This window comes from Solanum verrucosum, unplaced genomic scaffold (assembly GCF_900185275.1).
Source record: "Solanum verrucosum unplaced genomic scaffold, falcon-dt-bn FXZP01000092.1, whole genome shotgun sequence".
Taxonomy (NCBI): Eukaryota; Viridiplantae; Streptophyta; class Magnoliopsida; order Solanales; family Solanaceae; genus Solanum; species Solanum verrucosum.
In genome coordinates this window covers 1,086,931-1,104,543 of record NW_026020351.1, presented here as the reverse complement: position 1 = coordinate 1,104,543, position 17,613 = coordinate 1,086,931, and positions in this window count along the sequence as shown.

The window sequence follows — 17,613 nt, the reverse complement described above, 5'->3', positions numbered from 1 at the left end:
GAAGAAGAAGAAGACATTGGAGCTAGGGTTGCTAGAGTTTCAAGGTTCTTCCCCAAATATATTGGAGCTTCTTAGTTGAGGTATGTTTGTTTGTCATCCTTGGGTAGCTATCACCCAAGGAGCCCCTTCAAATTATGTTTTCAAGATATCAAATCCTCCAAATTCTAGGGTTTTCATTCTATAACACGGGTCTTCTTTCCAAAACATTTTTATTGCTTAATTATGATTGTTTATGGTTTTCTATGACGAATTAGAAATATATTGATGGAGAATTGATGTTTATAATGAGAATTGCCGACAGACCCATATGTTCCCCATATTGATAGATCTTGAATTGATATTGTGGGTTGGATGATATTATGAACAGTGGGGTAGTCAGGAATTTAATGAAGGGTCTCCAAACTTGTAATAGTAATTTTTTTTTAAAAAACAACGATTTAAATTACCAAAACAAATAATCAAGTTAAGCAATATTTAATTAAATATAGAAATATTTTTAATAGAATTACAAGTGTATAGTTTAAAAGTAACATAAAGAAATAAACTACTATTGAAAACATAATTTAAATATATTATTACAATTGTACTCGACGAGGTTTCATATCCTGAAACGTTTTTATAATAGACACATTAGAAATAGTACGAAATACTTTCTTTTCTACATAAAGCACTATACAACCGTCTAAAAACTCATCATCCATTCGATTTCGCAAGTCATTTTTAGAGTATTTAAATCAATGCTTTGTTTTTTAGAAGAAAGTGACAACATCTCTAATTGATCTACCGTTGTTTCTTTATTTGGTTGTCTTAGAGAAGTCAAACTTTTTTTCGGTACTCTATTATAATAATTCCTCATGTCTATTGAAACTTGAAACTAAAATATTAAGTTGGTTATTTTTATTATAAAATAAGAGAAAGAGAAGAAAAATCAGAGAGAATTATTGAGATTCTATTCTTAATAATACTAGTATTCGTACCCGCGCGTTGCGCGGATATTTTTTAATGTCATAATTTTAAATTAAAATTTATTTTTTAAATTTATTATTCACTTGTTAATATATTTTTTAAATAGTTATGGTAATATATTATACCTATTTATATAATTACATTAATTAAATGCTTTAGTATACAATTTTATTTGTTATAATATTATTCTAATAGCTATGATCAACTATGTTTTTAGTTTTCGAAATATTAATAGTGAACTATTAATAAAGCCATTATTTTTCTTTTAAAAAATTCAAATTCTAACTTTTCATATGAATTGTGTTGAGACCATAAAAGTAACAATAATTTTAAATATTATATGTATTAATGTATGTATAATTCAATAACTGCAAATTTCAAAAATATCATTTACAAATACTAAATATAATTAAGTGTTGATTATGCAATAATGAGAAATAGAAAGACAAAGTAGAAAGTTATAGACTTATACTAATTAAAATACTAATAAAATAAATTATAAATTATTTTATTTATTTTAAAAAGACATCAAAAGTAATAAAAAATAATAATATAGCACGACCTTACCATCAAAATGGATTCTTTCATTAAATTCATATCAATTTGAAAATAAATTAAAAAGGCAATAATAATAAAATAGTGGATAATTTAAAAGAAATAATTTTAAAAAGGAATAATATACACTCTTTAAAATTCATATTAAATTAGTTGTTGTAAAAATACTTTAAAATTTAAATTTCTAATATAAAATTCATGCATATTCTTTAGAAATGAATATGCATGTTCTATTATAAATAGGTCTCTATATCTATCAATTAATGAGTTTAAAAGTATATATATATATTAATTAATTAATATTTTTTTTGTACGTTGATATTTCTCATATTTATCTTAGTTGATATAAGATTTATGTCACTTTTAAATAATTAAAAAGAATTATTATAATTTATTTTTTTTACCTTCCTCAATGAAAATCTTGGATCCGGGTTCTCTCCATTTTCTCCAGGTTCTAGCTTGGATTGGAGACACATGTCATGGTTTAGAACTAATGGTTAAGATCTAATTAATTAAAGCAAAGTCCTAACCATAGTTATTTATTTTCATATATTTGCTTCTTAAATATTTTGCAATCCAACAATTCTAGCTATAGATTTACATTGTATTTTTTCTAAATATAATTAAAAGAATTTCTTTTCTTAATTACTTGAATAATTTTTTACTGATATTTAAATTTTTTCCCTAACATTTTTCATTTCACAAATAATATTTGCCAAATAAAAAAATTAAAATTTGTGACTTGACTTTTTTATTTTTTTATTTTAAGAGTAAAATAATTTTGTCACTCAACTTTAAATCTTTATTTTTCCCTAAATGGAGTCCATATTGCTCTATAGACACTGTAGTTCTTAATATTCTAATAGAATATTAAGAACGTTTAACTGTATTATAATTCTTTTTTAAAAAATAAAAATATTTAGTAAAAGTTTTAAATATGTATGAAGGGCAGTAAAGAAATTATATATATATTGAAAGTGATAGTTTTTGTTAATGTTAAATTTTGATTCTGTCATGAACAATTATAATTAAATTTTAAAAATTCAAAAAGTTGGATAGCAATAAAGAAGAAAAATTGGATCTTGCATTTTAGAAATGTGATTTGTTCAGTTTTTTATTTATCAATTGATGAATTTAAAAAAAAATATATTTTTAGTTAATTAATATACTTTTTTTGTATGTTGACATTTGTCATATTTGTCTTAGGTGATGATATAAGATTTATGAATACTTTTAAGATTTAGGTCACTTTTAAATAATTAAAAAAAAGTAATATATATATATATATTACCGCATTAGTAACATGAAATGTGCATTTGTGTTAACATTGCCATGTGGACTTCCTTTAAGAAATAAAGCTTTGCAATTCATTTTTAAAATCATTATCAAAATTATCTGTTTTTCAAAAATGATAATGATAAATTTAAATCTAATTCTTTAAAATTTCCAAGTGGTAATATTTGGATTTTGTCCCTAATACATATTTTTTTTCGATTTAGAAAACATGGGAAGTTATATATTTTTTAAAAATAAAAAATTGAACTCAATCGTATTTTCAGTTTTTTTTCCTTTTGTGTTTGTAATTTTAATTTTATTTACGGGTTTTAATTAATTTAGTTAATTTAATAATAAATAAAGATTATTACTACTATTATTATTATTATTATTATTATTATTACTATTATTATTATTATTAGTATTATTATTATTATTATTATTATTATTATTATTATTATTATTATTATTATTATTATTATTATTATTATTATTATTTGTTTTGCAATCAATATGTAGATTGTGGAAAGATAGTTAAAAATATTTTTTCTACGGAAAAAGGAATCACATACGTTTAAATTTAAAAACAATTTTAAAAATAAAACAATAATTTATTATTTAACCTTATTACATGCATTTAATATTTTTTAATTATTTAAATAATCTATTTTTTGTGGTGTTTTTAAAATTAATTAACTTGTCAATCCCAAAATTTAAACAATTTAAATATGTTTTTTGTACGCTTTCATTTAAATAATAATAATAATAATCCTATTTTAATTAGTTACCTATATATTAGGAATAACTATTTCCCTCACCCTAACTCAAAATTAAAAGATTACTCGCAAATTTTATTAATCAACTATCATTACGTGTTTTTTTTTTCAAATACAATTTTGCAGATTAATTGTTTTACAAGATTGCAAACATAAAATTAAGATTTTATTATCTTCAAATGACACTTTAAGACAAAATTAAATGATGAAGAAGTAAAGAAGAAAAAGAAGAAGAAGAAAATTCATATTAGAAGACATTCATAATTATTTTAATTGGATTTATTTATGACTATGTAGAGAAAAGGTGTATGTGTGTAGTTGAATAATTTTAGGTAATCATCTTTAAATTAAAAAAAATCAGCTTGACAAGTTTCATTTTTATTTTTTTTACGTGGGAATTTGAATTTTGTATTTTATATTTTTTAAATTTTAATTTTGAATTTCAATTTTTCTGTTTACAATTCCGCCACCGAACAAATTTACTTTTAAAAAAAATATGTATATTTTTTTAAAATAACCGTACAAAAGACATATTTATATTATTATTATTATTATTATTATTCAAATTAAATATGTGATAACTTCCCACAAAAAAGGGAACCACACCCTCTTAGATCTTTATCATTTAAAACTAATTAACTTCTCAATTTTAAATCTAAATAATTTTATAAAAGACTTTAAAAAGAAGATAATTCTTTATTATTATAATGATAATGATAATGATAATTTTACTTATTACATTCTCTTCAAGTAAAATCTTTGTATATTTATTTATTATTTTTATTATTAGGATTAAAAATAATAATCATGATTATGTAAACTGCAATCAAACTTTCTAGTTTCTATCATCTATTTTATCTTTTTTTAGTCTCAAAAGAAGAAATAAAAAAGCAAGCAATATCAACCATTGCATCTCTTTCATCATCCATATAAACGAAAGTAAAATCTGAAAATTAATCCAAAAATATAAAAGATATAAGCATTAATAAAAAGTCAAAATAAAATTTATAGATAAAAATTATATGTTCTGTTGATTTTTTTATGACGATGGTTACACACTAATAGAAAATTGAAAATTAAGAAAATTTCAATACATACCTAATATTTGTGGATACACTTCAAGCACAAAATCTCTTTCTTTAGCATATATCAAATAGATCTATGATTTAGCCTATAATAAATTTCATACCTGTAAATCTTTCTACTTTTTTTGTTGCGTTAAAAATTATGAGTTGTATGCTTGTTTTCTTCGGTAAACAATCCTATACATGCCAAAATTTAAAAAGAAGTGATGAAGATTGATTCATGAGTTTTTCAATACCAAAATATGAAAGAAGTGATAAAAATTGATGATTACCTTGACAAAATGAAGTTTAGGATTTCTTTGCATAATGGAGAGTAAATCTCTTTCACCAATTGCTTAAAGATTGATGAAATTTAAAAGTGATTAGTTATATTTAATTTATGACTTTATATAAGCTTTAAATAATTAATACATCCGTAACTTATTTATTTAATTGGGTTGTTTAAAACTTAAAATTCAAAATTCAATATGAATTAATTAGTAGTTATCGAATTCTATTTTTTAGCTACGTGGCAAAGAATTTTTAAACCTCTTTATTTAGTTGGATAAATGTTTTTTTCTAAATAAAGATTAATTCATTTTTAAAATTATAACTTTTATAAGCGTAATATTTTGTAATTTTTTGGTTGATATAGTGATCTTTTTTTTTTGTATTGATAATTATCAGCATTATTATTGCAACATATATATAATCAAATTTAATTATTTTTAATCCTTTTCTTGATTTATTTTCTTATTCTTTTTTATTTTATTCAAATTGAAAAGTATCCTTATTTTTTGAACAAATCTTTATTCATTGTGCATGTAGCATTATTTCAGTCACATATTTGTTAGCAGTTAATATTTTTTTGTTCCTTCTATGAATTTATCTTTTTATTCTTTCTTTTGTTAAAGATTATGAAGTATTAGTATCCTTTAAAAAATATTTTTGATAATAATAATAATATGTGAACTTTAAATATTGTCTTTAATTTGAATTCAATAACTCTAAAATTTTGTAATAAGAAGCAAGATACTTACAAAGAATTGTGCTCCTCTTATGCTTCGTCTTGCTTATGCTCACTTCCACATCTAAACTTGTGTTCTTGTTGTAGCTAAAATGATAAAGTTATTTTACGAACAATGGGTACATCAACATTAGCAATTAACTCCTTAATTATTAATAACTTAAGTTTTTGATAATGTGAAACTATTAAGAAACACTTATGAAGAAACCTTACCCCTAGAACAAGAACCAGGTTCTTGTATATTTGCCTATGACAGAACACTTTAACAGCCACAAAATACTTTTTGTTAAAAACTTCCTCACTCAAGGAAGGAAAAAAACTTTTTTTAATTATTTAACAACTATGTTACGATTACAACTCAATAATCAATAATCAAAAAACTCTCGAGTAACTATAGTCGACTAAATCTACTCTCCAAGAGGCCAAACCCACCTCTTGTTACACACCTCTCAATAACTCAACTCTACAAGAAGCCAAACTCACTTCTTGTACAAAAGATCTATGACAATGATTCTAACTATGAATCGAAAACACTTTTCTCACACAAGAAATTCTAACTATAGAACTTCTTGAATTCTATTCCTAAGAACTCTCAATATAGTAGGCTTTGGCGTATTTTCTCACTCTTTCTTCCTCTCGTTTCTCGATTCTGCAAAAGACTGTTTGTCTCGTCTGCTTTGACATCCTTTTATATAGTTGGAAGATTGGTATCCGATGTGTACAAGGAAACGACATAAAGTTGTGTACGAAAAAGATTTATTTTGACCTTTTATTACAAATCCTGTTAGTACACAATTCCTCTTTAATTTGTTACCTTCTTTAGCTCTGCTTTCTTGCTTCAAAGTTTTCCTTCTTTGACTTTTTTTTTTTAACTCCTTTTGAAATCAGATTGTATATCAAGATGTGTCTATCATCAAAACTTCATAAATCATCATTTTCCCCCTTTTTGATGATGACAAATCGTCTACTCCTATTTTCCTGTACAAATCCATTATACAATGTACAACACTAATATATAATACTATCTTCCCCCTTTTGGCATATCAAAAAGAAGTAAACAAAATGAACAAAGCTAATGAAAACTCAAAGCTCTGAAAGAGCAACATCGCACAGATCACAACCAGATGGCTCTAGGCAAATGAAAGCATCAATCTATAAACATAGGAAACAAGAAGAGCAGCATGCAGAAACACAGGAAACAGAGAATCCAAGATACATCAACATTTTAAGCTCATGCAGAGGCCCACAAAAATATTCAGTCTAAGCAAAAGCACAAAACAAGCATAACAAAGGTCTTTAGTTCAAAGACACATAAGAAGTTGGAGCAGACAACAGGAGTCAAGAGGTAGATTGGCTGAGGTTTGGAGGACAGGATGAAGACGAAGCAAGCAACTGGAGGACCCGGTCCACTCGAGCGTTGTTGTCAAGCTACTGTTGTACCAACTGATCTTTCAATCGACCAACCTATTCTTTAGACGCAGTTAGCTCAGAACGCAATGATATATTCTAATTCTGTAAAGTTTCACACTGGTCCCTTGCAGCCTGCAGATTCTTGAGTAAACGAGTGACAGGGCCAGAAGCCCTTGGATAGGCAATGGGAACTTGCGCAAGGTCAGCAATCAATCCACACTCAGCAAGACTAGACTGAGTGATCATATCGGCACGCGTTAAGGCTCGCCCCTCACCCAATGGGACAGCAAATGCAGTGAACACTCTCGTGAGAAGATTTCCAAATGCCAACTAGTGAGAACCAGGTTGCGAATCAGCGACTCTGGCCATATGTTTGATGATAAGACTCGGCCAATCGACGGGCTCCTTTATTTCTAAGGCATTGGCAATTCCCATGTCACGAAAAGACGCTATGTTTCACCTATGACCCCTAGGTAACACCCCTTTTATGAACCAGTTCGAACAACAATTTATGCACAGGTGTCGTCTCACCTTTCAATACCTTCTTAGCCTTGGAGGTAACCCTTCCTTGAGAATATTTGGTTGAGAGAATACACTCCTCATCTGCAGCCCAAACATATTCAGCAAGTCCAACAGAGGGTATACATAGAATCTCCCCAAGGCGACTACGATCAAAAACCAATTCCACCCCTTTCACAGTGGATGTCATCACATTTTCTTCCAAAACCTTTAGATTTGTATAAAATTCCACAACTTCCTTTTCGTGTACCATTAACTTAGTATCAAGAAATAAATCCCCCCACCCCTGAAAGTCAAGCAACTCACATACCCTTTTTACCACATCTATTGAAAGAATATCCGGGTGAAAAGTTCTACCCCTAAGCACAGGTTTAGTTCTGAAATACTTTTCTTTTCCCATTTCCAAGATTTTTTTCATGTTTTTGCTTGCCTTTTTCGATTGGGAATGGGCTCTAGAAGGGTTAGATGCAGAGATATCATCAGACTCAGAATCAAGAATGACCGACGATGAGGATGGTGGAACGGGGGACTTACCCAGATGACGACATTTAGCCCTTGACTTTGCACGCTCTTGCAGTTGGTCCTGACTCGCACTACGATTAAGTGGTGTGCGAAAGGGTTTCTGCTTGACTGCAATGTGCTTGCGTGGTCGTTTTGGTTTCTGAGGATGTAGAACACTGAGGGGAACATCATCAAGATATTGTTCGAGTGGGTGAGTGGGTAGTGACGGAGGAGAAGTGGTGCCGGTAGTGGAAATAGGGGTTTCGATTGGTGACAGTGGTGGAGAAAAATGGCGATTAGGGGTTGGGGTTTCTGATAGTAGGAATGATGGAGATGAAGTGAAGGGTTCGCCTGAGGCGTATGTTGGCAATGGTGATTGTGGGCAAACGGGGACGGGATCAGTAGGGGTTGAGTCATGGGGTAGTGAAGTGATGGAGGTGTCTGTGGAGTGATTTTCTTCCCCCTGAGACTGTGCATGGGGGGATGGTAGCATCGAACGGGATCCCGTCTACTCAAAGAAGATCTCATCGTCGCAGTAGGCAACAATGTGATTTGCCATGGGAGAAAATTGGATTTCTTGGAGACAACTTGATTTTTTTTTTGATTTGTGAGGGATGAAGTGTTAGAATAGTCTTTTGAGAGGAAATATTGGGAAGGAGAAAGTAATTATAAAGGTTTGACATTGATGAGTGACGGTTGGGGTCTTTTTTAGAGGTGACTTATAGAAAAGATAAAAGTATGTACAATTTTTGTAGGAACTCTCCCGCGTAGGATATGAAAAAGAAGTGTGGACCAGGTGTCTTATGCATTTTGATAGTTGACAATGTTAGCTATAAATGTGTATTCATAGATAATTATTAAGTGGGATGAGATGCATACCTGATATTCTGAGAACCCGGTTCTAGTCATGTCAGCATTCTTGCTCATAGTCATGAGAGATGATGAGTAATGTCATTTAAAACAGGTCCATAGGTTGTGTCCTTTTGATGTATACCTGAAAAGGTACCATGATGAGTAAAAGAGAGCAGGTTCAAAGTTTACAACCTGTATCAAAAGAAAAGAGAAAGACAGATTTATGAGTCTTGAAATACAAGTCCTAGAGCGAGACGATTTTTCTGGAATGATTCTCTTCCTAGTGCTTTGGTGAAGATATCAACGAGCTGGTCCTCAGTCTTGCAGAATGTCATCATAATGAGCCCTTTTTCAACATTATCTCGAAGAAAGTGATGCCAAATGTCTATATGTTTAGTGCGTTTGTTTTGGACCAGGTTCTTAGCCATGTTCATAGCACTGGTATTGTCACATCTGATGGGAATGCACCCAATCTTGATACCAAAGTCTTCAAGCTGCTGTTCTATCTAGAGGATTTGAGCACAACATGAAGCAGCAGCTACGTATTCTTCTTCAGCGGTAGAAAGAGCTACAAAATTTTGCTTTCTAGTTGCCCAGGATATCAGACATGGTCCTAAGAAGTGTGCCTTTCCAGAAGTATTTTTCCTGTCTACAAAATAACCTGCATAGTCTGCGTCTGCGAACCCGACTAAATCGAATGATTCTCCAGCTGGATACCATAGAACCAGGTTTACTGTGCCTTTAAGATATCACAGAATTCTTTTTACAGCCTTTAGATGAGATTCCTTAGGACAAGACTGAAATCGTGCACATAAGCCAACGCTGAACACAATATCAGGTATGCTAGCAGTTAAGTATAGGAGTGATCCGATCATCCCTTTATACTTTGTATCATTTATTGGAGAACCAAGTTCATCTTTGTCAAGTTTTGTTGTTGTGCCAATGGGCGTGTCATTTGTTTTGGCTTCATTCATATCAAATTTCTTTAGCAATTCTTTGATGTATTTTTGTTGATGAATGGATGTACCTGTTGGGGTTTGTTTAATTTGAAGTCCTAGGAAGAAGTTTAGTTCACCTATCATACTCATCTCAAATTCGCTATTCATTAGTTGAGCAAATTCAACTTCTAGTACTTCATCAGTTCCTCCAAATATGATATCATCGACATAAACCTGAACTATAAATAGATCTTTACCTTGCTTTTGAAGAAACAACGTATTGTCTATTTTCCCTCTAGAGTAACCGTGTGTGAGAAGGAATGTAGACAATCGATCGTACCATGCTCTTGGTGCTTGCTTCAACCCATACAGTGCTTTATCCAGCTTGTATACATATTCAGGGTGTTCAAGATCTTCAAAGCCAGGAGGTTGTTTCACATATACCTCTTCTTGCAGATAACCATTTAAAAAGGCACTTTTAACATCCATCTGATAAAGCTTTAATTCCATGTGAGCAGCATACGCTATCAACATTCTAATTGCCTCCATTCTTGCTACGGGAGCAAAAGTTTCATCATAGTCTAGTCCTTCTTCTTGATTATATCCCTGCACGACTAGTCTGGCTTTGTTGCGTGTGACCTGCCCTTGTTTGTCAATTTTATTTCTAAAAACCCACCTTGTTCCTATCACTGTTTTGTTTTGAGTTCGTGGAACCAAGTTCCATACTCTGCTTCGTTCAAACTGATTCAGTTCTTCTTGCATAGCAGTAATCCAGTCAGGATCCAACAATGCCTCTTTTATATTCTTTGGTTCAATTAAGGATACATAAGCTGAGAATGCACACATGTTTCGTAATTTGGATCTTGTATGGATTCCTGAATCTAGATGAGTGAGAATATTTTGGATAGGGTGTGAGCTTTGGTGTTTCCAGCTGTGAGGTTGATTTTCATGGGTGTTTTCAGAGGAAGGGGGACCTGATTCAATAGTATTTTCATTTTCTGTTACAAGTGTTTTTTTGAGGGAATGTGGGATCTGGCTCATTGATTTTTGATTCTGATGGGTTTGTCATTCCTATTTCGTTTTGATCATCCTCTGAATTCTCTTCTATTGAGTTATTTCCTTCATCAAAGATAACATGGGCGCTTTCCTCCACACGATTTGTTCTGTTGTTAAGTACTTTGTAGGCTTTACTTTGTGATGAATATCCGAGAAAAATTCCTTCATCACTTTTGGCATCGAATTTCCTAAGATATCTTTGTCACTGTTATGTATATAGCAGGTGCACCCAAAGGCTCTAAGATGTGTCAATTTTGGCTTTCTTCCCTTCAGCAATTCATATGGAGTCTTGTTTAACACCGATCTGATCATACATCTATTTATGAGATAGCATGCCGTGTTTACGGCCTCAGCCCAGTAAGTTTTTGGAAGTTTGCTTGAGATCAGCATGATTCTTGCGATATCTTCGAGTGTTCTATTTTTGCGTTCAACTACACCATTTTTTTGTGGTGTTCTAGATGCTGAAAAGTTATGCTCAACACCGTTTGTGGCACAAAATTCCAAGAATTTTGAGTTTCAAACTCTAGTCCATGATCAGAGCGGATGCTAGTGATTTCCTTGTTGAATTTCTTCTGGACCAGTTTTGCGAAGATTTCGAACATGGTATATGTCTCATCTTTTGTTGCAAGGAATAATGTCCATGTGAATCTTGAGTAGTCGTCTACAATTAAGAATACATACCTTTTGCCTCCTCTACTTTGTACACGCATCGGCCCGCATAAATCCATGTGAAGTAGTTCTAGTGGCCTGGTAGTGCTAACCATCAATTTAGGTTTGAATGAGAATCTTACTTGTTTCCCTCGAATACATGTTCCACAGACCGTATCATCATTAAAGCTTTTGGTTGGAAGCCCTTGGACTAGATCATTGGATATGAGTTTGTTTATTGTCGAAAGACTGATGTGTCCCATCCTTTTGTGCCAGAGAATAGACCAATCAGTGACTGCGCTGAGACACTTGAGTGTATTTTCCTTAGGATTCATGATATTTGTCTTATACACAGTCTTATGCCTTTTTCCTAGAAGAACCAATTTCCCGGAGGCTGAGTTTGTCACCTTACATTCTTTAGCTGTGAAGAGCACACTGTTTCCTTTGTCACACATTTGAGATACGCTAAGCAGATTATGTTGTAGTCCCTTCACATAGTACACATTGTCAATTGCATGAGTATGCATTGATCCAACCTGTCCAATCCCTTGTATTTCTCCATTTTTTCCGTTTCCAAATGCCACATTTCCGCCTTTGACGTTTCTCAGTGAGAGAAAGTTAATTTTGTCCCCAGTCATGTGCCTCGAGCACGCGCTGTCCAGGTACCATTGCTTCAGCTCTTTCCTCACTGATCCCTGCAATTAACATTTATGAGTTAGTTTTGGGTACCCAGATCCACTTGGGTCCCTGTTTATTACAAAAAGGATGAATGAGATTTTTCCTAGCCCATCTAGGGAGGGGTTTAGTGTTAGGAATTTGTTTTGTAACTCTCTTGGGATGTGGCTTTCTTAAGTAGGTTAGATTATTTTCATAAGCAGTTAATTTCCTATGACAATCGTAACTTTTATGCCTAGTAAATTCGTAATGCACGCATAGACAATCTATGTTGGGATTTCTTACTTGGGATTTTTTTGTCGAAACTTACTCCATGTTTTGTAGAGGTTTGACTCTTGTGAATATTATCGAGTAGTATGGAGGACCTGGTCGATCTCATACTATTTTCTGCTTCACCTTTAGACATATGAAGTTCTTTGTTTAGTTCTTCATTCTTCTTAGTCATGGAATCTAAGTTTTTATTTAGCTCTGTTATTTTGCTTAAAAGGCGGTGATTTTGTTTTTCAAGATTCTCATTTTCTTCTCTTAGTGATGCATAGTCTTCCATTATTAGTTCCCTTCTTGAGTCTGCAGACTGATATGCATTAATGAGAGTGTATAATAATGACTCTAATTCCCTTTTTGAATATGAGCTAAGATTATTTTTTACGTGATGAAGACTTACCTTGCCATGTATGTCTTCCTCCTCATCATCTTCAGAATCTGATCCGGCCATAAGTGCTTGGATTGTTTCTTGTGATTTACAGATGTTCCTCTCTTCTTCTTCTGATTCTGATATGGCGACTAGAGCAAGAAAGTCATATTCATCGAATTGCTCGATCGCAAGAAGTGACTTATTTTTCAGTTCTTCATCCTCAGATTCTTCTTCCGACAGATTTCCCATTGCTGCGAAAGCTTTCTTCATGGACAGATCTACTTCTTGATTCGTCATTCGTCTGTTTGAGGGAATATATTTGTCATTCTTGACTTCCCTTAATTTTTCCGAGGTGCCTCTTTTCTGCTCCAAAGCCCAAAGTGGGCAAAACATGATGAAGTTATCTGGACTTCCACACTTATGACACACTTGTTCTTTTGTATTCTCATTTGTTTTCTGAGGATTTCTTCTCTGAAATACTTGCCCTCTCTTTAACATTCTGGAAAATCTTTTGGTCATTAGTGCAATATTTTCTTCCTCAAAGTCTTCTGGTACAGTAGCCTTTAGGACCAGGTTCCTTTCCTTTCTCTTCCCTCCGATTTCTTTTTCTTGATTTTTCTTGAGTTCATATGTGATGAGATTTCCAATTAATTTGTCCATAGCTAGTGCATCCAAATCACGACCTTCAGTGATTGCTTCAACTTTGCTTTCCCATGATTCATGGAGAACACTTAGGAGTTTTCTTACTGCCTTTCCATTCAGAACTATTTCTCCCAAAGAGTACATCTCGTTAATGATTGAGGTGAACCTGGTGTGCATTTCTTGTATAGTTTCACCCTCTGCCATTTAAAACAATTCATATTGCTTGTTTAGATTATCGACTTTAGACTTCTTTACTTGAGTTGTTCCCTCGTGAGCAGTTTGTAAAGTTTCCCATATAGCTTTAGCATCCTGACATGATGAGATTCGATTGTATTTATCTGGACCTATACCGCATATCAAGATTTTCTTGGCCTTGGCATTGTTCTGGATAACTAGTTTGTCTGCAATGTCCCATTCCTTCCATTCTTTTGGTATCTTGGTAACTTCATCAGTTCCAGTTTTCATAGGTATGGTTGGTCCGTCCAGAATAACTTCCAGTAGATTAGGGTTTTCTCCGATAAGGTGATCCATCATGCGATTTTTCCACCATCCGTAGTACTTTCAATTGAACAGTGGTGGTCGAGTTTGTGAAGCTCCTTCTTGTGGGGTTGGTGACGCTGCCATTTATTCTTTTCAAGATATGAATCTTTTAATGAAAAAGACCTGCTCTGATACCAATTGAAGAAACCTTACCCCTAGAACAAGAACCAGGTTCTTGTATATTTGCCTATGACAGAACACTTTAATAGCCACACAATACTTTTTGTTAAAAACTTCCTCACTCAAGGAAGGAAAAAAACTTTTTTTTATTATTTAACAACTATGTTACGATTACAACTCAATAATCAATAATAAAAAAACTCTCGACTAACTATAGTCGACTAACTCTACTCTCCAAGAGGCCAAACCCACCTCTTGTTATACATCTCTCAATAACTCAACTCTACAAGAAGCCAAACTCACTTCTTGTACAAAAGATCTATGACAATGATTCTAACTATGAATCAAAAATACTTTTCTCACACAAGAAATTCTAACTATAGAACTTCTTGAATTCTATTCCTAAGAACTCTCAATATAGTAGGCTTTGGTGTATTTTCTCACTCTTTCTTCCTCTCATTTCTCCATTCTGCAAAAGACTGTTTGTCTCGTCTCCTCTCCTTTGACATCCTTTTATAGAGTTGGAAGATTGGTATCCGATGTGTACAAGGAAACGACATAAAGTTGTGTACGGAAAGGATTTATTTTGACCTTTTATTACAAATCCTGTTAGTACACAATTCCTCTTTAATTTGTTACCTTCTTTAGCTCTGCTTTCTTGCTTCAAAGTTTTCCTTCTTTGACTCTTCTTTTTGAACTCCTTTTGAAATCAGATTGTATATCAAGATGTGTCTATCATCAAAACTTCATAAATCATCATTACATGATGCTTCTTTCCATAGTTAATAAAGTTAGTAACACATGTAAAACTTAATCCCATATAACTTGCAAAATCTTGAATACGGTTGCAAATCTAAAAAATGAATAACAAAATATACAAACCGAACTATATATCAAAAACTACAATTCATAGAAAAAATAAAAAAGAAGTATGCAGAACTAAAGAGAGTAACTGATATACATACCAAAAAGACTCAGTGACATTTTAATATCTTGGCACTAAGAAAATCATGAAAAGCATTTAAATTCATATTTTGAGTGATTAAATACATATCTTTCTAGCACCTCCTACTCATATTCATATTTCTCCTTGATGAATTGTTTCCATCATCACGCATGAGAAGACTATCGCCCTTCTTAAAAAATTAAAAATTAAATATTTAAATCATAATAAAACTTTTGAACAGTTACAACAATTTATAGTAATTTTTAATTTGCGGTATTTTTTTTTATGAAGAAGTGAGTGGGGTTGGTTTAGAAGACTTACTGGGGTAGTTTACTTATAGGATAATCATAATACAGTAAAAAGTCATTCATTATGAGAAGTTAATAAACCGTTTAAGAAAAGTTGTCATCAATTTGAAATTCAAAAAACATCAATCAGATAAGGATCAAGATCAATTCAAATTAAAACATTAAAAGTTAAAAAATTTATTTTTAATTTCGAATTTAACATATTCCTTTTTTTTGGGAAGTTTTCATATTTTTATTAATATTAATAATAATTTTTTTTTACTGAAAATATTAAATAAATTATTATTAATATTATTATTATATTATATTATTTATTAATAAAAAATGAAAAATCCCCCCCCCCCCCCACAAAAAAAAGGAATAAAAAAATCTATATATATTTATTTATTTTTGGTAAAAACTCTATATTGTTTTAGAATTGTTTTAAATTTTAAAGAAACTTTTAGTTATAAAATAAAATACTATTTTATTATTTGATTATATTACATATATATTAATTATTAAAAATATCTGTTTTTTTAGATATATAGATAGATATATTATTAGAATTATTATTATTATTATTATTATTATTATTATTATTATTATTATTATTATTATTATTACTATTATTCAAATTAATAAAAATATGATAACTTCCCACTAAAAAAGGAATCACACATCCTATATTTTAGAACTGTTTTAAATTAAGAAAAAACACTTTAGTTGTAAAATAAAATAGTAATTTATTATGAATATATGTTTTTTCCATAGAACGTGGGTAGTTCTTTCAAATATGTTATATAATTAAAATTTATTTTGAAATAAATAATTAATATTAAATTTGAAAACTTCCAAAAAAAGAGGAAGAAGAAGAAAAGTTCTAAACGTTAAAAGAGGTTTTTTTGTAGTGATTGAAATTTTTATTTTTAGATTTTTATATTTTAAATTAATTTTAATAATTAATAAATTCTTTTTTTGTGGTGCTGACAAATGGCACTTTTTCTTCTCCTTTTATATATAGATAGATTGTGATATGATTTGGGTAAATGAGTCTCCTATTTATAGAGAAAGAAAACCTTGTTCCATAAGGAAAAAATATTAAAATTTAAGGAAATCTTATTCCACAAGGAAAAGGTATTAAAATTTAAGGAAATAATTCAATTTTAATTGAAAAGAATCCACAAGAAAAAGTGTTAAATTTAAGGAAATCTTATTCTACAAGGAAAAGGTATTAAAATTTAAGGAAATAATTCAATTTTAATTGAAAAAAATCCACATGAAAAATTATTAAATTTAAGGAAATCTTATTCTACAAGGAAAAGGTATTAAAATTTAAGGAAATAATTCAATTTTAATTGAAAAAAATCCACAAGAAAAAGTATTAAATTTAAGGAAATCTTATTCTACAAGGAAAAGGTATTAAAATTTAAGGAAATAATTCAATTTTAATTGAAAAAAATCCACAAGAAAAAGTATTAAATTTAAGAAAATCTTATTCTACAAGGAAAAGGTATTAAAATTTAAGGAAATAATTCAATTTTAATTAGAAAAAAATAGTTAGTAGAGGAGGGATTCGAACTTGAGTCTTGGGAGACCTTCATGATACTATTAACCACCAAGCTACTAAACTTTTATGTTAAAATCACGCATGTTTATTTACTTAATTGAATTCAAGAAGTCAAAATAATTACAAAAAAAGAAAACAACACTGCAGGGAATCGAACCGGGATAAAGAGTAGGATTGCATAGGCTATTGCCAACTCCACTGCGCATCACTTTGTTAATTCAGGGGGTCCAAATTCTGTATATACCAATATAAAGTCAAAATTTTAGGTGTATATATAGTATAATTTTTCGACGAAGGGTGTCCAATTGGACACCTTGGAGCCTACGTGGCTCCGCCCCTGATTATGAATGAGTCAATTGAATATGTTTATGTTGATTAAGCTATTGAATCATGAATTCCTTCTATATTAGGTAGTAATTGTATATAGTTGGGTTGATTATGATTTCAAGACCCTTGTAGGGAAAAGGTATGAAGGTTATGCCTCTTTATGGGAATTATGCGTGAGATTGTGATGTACTTAGATAGTAATGATTCTATATCTATTGTGTTGTTGTGGTATTGATGGCAAGATCCTTCATCCCTATACCACATACACTAGGTTATGCATGAAGT